The following is a 5,463-nucleotide window of genomic DNA, read 5'->3' on the forward strand; positions in this document are numbered from 1 at the left end:
GTGTGAAACTTTTCATGGCAGGATGGGTCATAATGTGAGCTGCAGTTTTCCTTCCAAATAGGGTTACAAAGCAGTAAAACATGGGCTTGGAAATGACAGACCTGAGTGAATCTCACCTGAGTGAATCAGCCAAGCTTAAAGAAAAATCCAATAAAATTAACTTTTAATAATCCTGAGGTTGGTTTTTGAAACAATAGATACAATCATTTACTGTAAGCATCTGGTTATGACTTTGAATCAATAATACATACTGTCTCGACACTTTTTTTTTTTTTCATGGAAACAGACGTTTCACCTAGAAAACCCCAAAACAGTGACTTTTTTTTTTTTTTAAGACAGGGTGTCACTCTGTCGCCCAGGCTGCAGTGGAGTGGTGGGTCTCAGCTCACTGCAGCCTCGACCTCCCACCTCAGCCTCCCGAGTAGCTGGGACCACAGGCACCACCGGGCCTGGCTAATTATTGTATTTTTTGTACAGATGGAGTTTTGCCATGTTGCCCAGGGTGGTCTCAAACTTCTAGGCTCAAGCCATTCACCCACTTCAGCCTCCCAAAGTGCTGTGTCCACAGGTGCAAGCCACTGTGCCCAACCTGCAGTGACTTTTTGAAACATAAGTTCAAGCATCTCTTCTTAACTCTTTTAATTGGAGGTATCTCTTCTCTCATTCACCTCATCTTTGGTGTTCCCCCAGAGTTCACTGCTGTCTGGGTGTACAACATATGTTTCAAAGTCAAGCCTGGGTGTGGTGGCTCATGCCTATAATCCTAGCACTTTGGGAGACCAGGGCTGGCAGATCACTTGAGTCCAGGAGTTCCAGACCAGCGTGGGCAACACGGCGAAACTCTGCTTATATTAAAAATACAAAAACTGGGCGTTTCCGGGAGTGCCGCATGGAGTTGGTGTCAGCCGATTTTGGCATGGTGGCCTTTTCCAGCCTGGCTGGGCCTATCCTGTCACTGAACCCGCAGGTAGTTGCTGAGTTTCAGAAGGAGGTGGCACAGGTTTGCAAGTGCATAACCCGATGAAAAAAACAACAACTGGCTGGTCACGGTGGCTCACGCCTGTAATCCCAGCACTTTGGGAGGCTGAGGCAAGCAGATCACCTGAGATTGAGAGTTTGAGACAAGCCTGACCAACATGGAGAAACCCCGTCTCTCCTAAAAATACAAAAATTAGCCAGGTGTGGTGGCACATGCCTGTAATCTCAGCTGCTCAGGAGGCTGAGGCAGGAGAATCGCTTGAACCCAGGAGGCAGAGGTTGAGGTGAGTTGAGATCTTGCCATTGCACTCCAGCCTAGGCAACAAGAGTGAAACTCTGTCTTAAAAAAAAAAAAAAAAGAACAACTGTCTCCTGGAGTAGCCTATGTGCGCCACCTACCTAACCTACCGAATGAAACCCAGATCCTTTCCTATTTCTCCCAGTGTGGCACTGTTACAAGGTTCAGACTATCCAGAAAGAAAAGGACTGGAAATAGCAAAGGCTACGCATTTGTGGAGTTTAAGTCTGAGGATGCTGCCAAGATAGTTGCTGAAACAATGAACAACTACCTGTTTGGTGAAAGACTCTTGGAGAGTCATTTTATGCCACCTGAAAAAGTACAGAAAGAACTCTTTCAAGACTGGAATATTCCATTTAAGCAGCAATCGTATCCATCAGTGAAACGTATAATCAGAATCGGCACTTACACAAGAGCTACGGATGGAAGAGTGGTTTAAAAAGAAAGAAGGATTACTCGGGAAGAAATTAGCTTAAAAAGGAATTGATTATGATTTTCCTTCTTTGATTTTACAGAAAATGGAAAGTATTTCAAAAACAAATCATCAGACGTCTACAAAAGGCCAGGTTTTATGTAAGAAGAAGAAAAAGGTTTTAGGCACTCCTGACACTCCTGAGAAGACCATGGATACCCAGGGCCCCACACCGGTTTGTACATCAACATTTTTAAAGAGACGAAAATCTGAAGTGGCTGAAATGAATGATGATGATGAAGATAATGAAATAGTTTTCAAACAGCCCATATCCTGTTTGATAAGAAGACATACAAGAGACTCAAACACCTACACATTCACAGAAAAGAAGACGAAGAAAACGCAATCAGTGATTTTCAATGTATTATATATAAGATTTCTTCTGAACAATATTTTTATGAGAAAAATACAAAAAATTAGCTGGGCATGGCGGCTCATGCCTGTAGTCCCAGCTACTCGGGAGGCTGAAGTGGATCACCTGAGCCCAGGAAGTTGAGGCTACAGTGAACCGTGATCGCGCCACTGCACTCCAGCCAAGTCAAGTCATTACATTTATCTTAACCTATTCTAGGCTGGCTTAAGTGGGATTTGTATTAAGAATACAATAGGCAACCTCACAGACATCTAAGTACAGAACTCAAAATACGACCATACCGTGGAAGGACTGGGCTGGGAGGTGATTTTTCTCTCCTGCATGCCTTCACTCTGGACTTCTGCTCCATGCTTGTGCTTTGCTCTGCAGATGAACATTTGGCATGTGCTCCAGGCTCCTCCAGCCTCTGAGACTTTGGCTTGCCCTGGCAGTACCCCTGGTCCCAGTGTTACTGGACTTTCCATACAGATGCTCCTCTGCAAAAAATCTATCGAACACTCTGTGTGTCATTTCCAATGAGCAGGATAGAGAATCTGATCTGCCTGGCAGTGGGGGTGGGAGTTCCCTAGTTGTCCCTGGATTTGTAGTGCTGCCCTTTCCAGAGACTCGAGGAGGGGCCGGATATCCAAAAAGAGGGTGTGGGTGGGAATCAGTAATACAGTCTACTTCAACAAGAAAGTATAAAGTAGAGGCAGTGGCTCATACCTGTAATGCCAGCACTTTAGGAGGCTGAGGCAGGCAGACCACTTAAGCTCAGGTGTTTGAGACCAGACTGGGCAACATGGTAAAACCCCATCTCTACTAATAATACAAAAAATTAGCTGGGCATGGTGGCACATGCCTGTAGTCCCAGGTACTTAGGAGGCTGAAGTGGGCATATTGCTTGAGCCCAGGAAGTAGAGGCTGCAGTGAGCCGAGATCATGATGTCACTGCACTCCAGCCTGGGCAACACAGTGGGACTCTGTCTCGAAAAAAAAAAACAGTATAAAGTGGCAGCATCTGTATGCATGATTGAAGTCATGCTTTCCATCTATTTTCTTTCACCTTTCCTTTTTTCTCTCTCAAACACTATATCTTAAGATTTTCCTCATGTTTTCAAGTACTCATAAGCATTATTTGAATGGCTGTATCATAATCCATTATCTGGACTCATTGTCATTTATCCATCTGCAGTTGCTGGAGATACTGCCCTTTCTGCCACTCTCAGTCACCCTTCTGACCTTGCGCTGTGTCCAGTTATCTACTAATACACATACTGGTCATTTAGGACTTAAAGTTAAGAATAAATAGTTATCATAGTTTCTAACACTTCAAAAAGAATGTATCTTCCTAAAAATAGAAAGGCTTTGTGGTTATGATAATTGTAAAGCAAAATAGACAAATCGATGTTGAAATTAATGTTTTGTTTTATTCTTGTATCTATTTTTCACTTCTCTGTCATTTTGATCGATAAAGTTTCAATTGGAAGGATTTTTATTTCAAAATGGAAATAGCATATGACATGAGAATGGGAACTCTGAAAGGTTCAACTTTCTAGTTTACTAAGATTGTCACAAAAGCTACTGACAGTCGATCATGATTGGCCTGTATTGAAAGTGAGTTAACATTATGTACAACTTAAGCCCTATACTTTCTATCAGATATAGAGAAATAGGTGGTGTGTTTGGAAAAGTACTGGGCTAGGAGTCAGGAAGCTTGACTGTTAGTCCCAATCCTGCTTCTTCAGCTGAGCACCCCGAGGCAATAATTCAGCAGCTATTTCTTAAATACCTAATGAATTTCAGGCTTTGTAGTCGGGCTGGGAATATAGACATAGATACTGCATTCATGATTCTCCAAGGCTCCCTTCCTCACCCCGGCTCACAGTGAGCTTTCTTATGCATTGTGTAAATTTGTCTCCTAACCGGCCCCAACTCTCTCTCCAACCTGCTTTCCAGGGCAGTTGTGAGGATCAAATGAGAGAGAATATGTGTGAAAGCAAATTCTAAATGATTTTAAAATGTAATAGAAGTATGACCCATGGAAAATTATTTAAAGATCCTTAGAATTTTAGATAAACAGTACATTAACCTGAGTTCTCTATGGTTTTTATTTTAAATGGGTATGAAAGTTTTACAATGGACCACTGATACGGTTGAAAATCTTGGCTTGATTTTTCTCTAAGAAAATGACACAGTGTGATTAATTTTCTAAAATTGCCAGCCAAAAAAAACCCAAACCTTTTTTGAGTTAATTGATTGGATCAGTCAAAGGAACGTTGACTGTATAATGGAGAAATGTTTTCTGTGTTCACTAAAAGCTTGCCTTTGTTTGATTCCAGCTGCAGCACATCGTGAGTGATGAGATCTGTGTGCAGGTGACTGACCTTTACCTGGCAGAAAATAATAATGGGGCCACAAGAGGCCAGCTGAACACACAGAACTCAAGGAGCCTCCTGGAGTCAATATATCAGTGGAAAGCTGAGCAGCTAATGTCAGATGAGAATTGCTTTGAGGTGAGAGTTGCTCAGGTAGTCAAAGACCTTGCTGGTGACAATGTCAGTTGTTAGGATTCTCTGAACCAGAAGTTAAAGCCAGGGTACTTTGACCCGTGATTCTACTCCTGGACCTTTTAATGAGTTCACCAGAGAAATACAAAGTGGAAGTAACTATCTTCCTGGACAATCTACTTTCTTTCTTGCCTTTAAAACAAACAAACAAACAAAAAACCAAACTAGTTATATATGGTTTTCACAATTTTGTATTCTTCTTTTTCTCTGAACATTTTTCATAGTATGCTTTGTAAATATAACTGTTAGAAAAATGGTGGTACATGAAATCCATGGTCATGATCATTATAGAAAAGAAGACAGGCCCAGCACACATGGCTCACACTTGTAATCCCAGCACACTGGGAGGCTGAGGTGGGCGGATCACGTGAGACCAGCTTGGGCAACGTGGCAAAACTCCATCTTTGCAAAAAATACAATAATACAAAACTTAGCCAGGTGTGGTAGCGTGCACCTGTAGTCCCAGCTACTCAGGAGACTGAGGTGGGAGGATCGCTTAAGCCTGGGAGGTCGAGACTGCAGTTAGCTCTGATCACGTCACTGCACTCCAGCCTGGGTGACAGAGGTGACCCTATGTCAAAAAAATAAAAGAAAAAAAATGCAGATAACCAAAAAAAGTCACCTTAGAATTCTTTCCTGAAATCACCATTGACATTTCTAGACTTTTCTATGCTTGAGTATATAATTTGAAAGAATTTATACTGTACAGACAGCCTTCAACTTTTTCATTTTTTGAGACAGGGTCATGCTTTGTTGCACAGGCTGGAGTGCGGTGGTGCAATCTTAACTCACT

At 42.2% G+C, this 5,463-nt stretch overlaps 1 pseudogene; it reads left to right on the plus strand.

Annotated features, from left to right (window-relative positions):
• The first annotated feature begins 916 nt into the window (after positions 1–916).
• Positions 917–2,101, plus strand: LOC116482479 (MKI67 FHA domain-interacting nucleolar phosphoprotein-like; annotated as a pseudogene).
• The last annotated feature ends 3,362 nt before the right edge of the window (positions 2,102–5,463 follow it).

The sequence above is a fragment of the Hylobates moloch genome, unplaced genomic scaffold (genome assembly GCF_009828535.3).
Source record: "Hylobates moloch isolate HMO894 unplaced genomic scaffold, HMol_V3 SCAFFOLD_14, whole genome shotgun sequence".
In the NCBI taxonomy this organism is placed as follows: Eukaryota; Metazoa; Chordata; class Mammalia; order Primates; family Hylobatidae; genus Hylobates; species Hylobates moloch.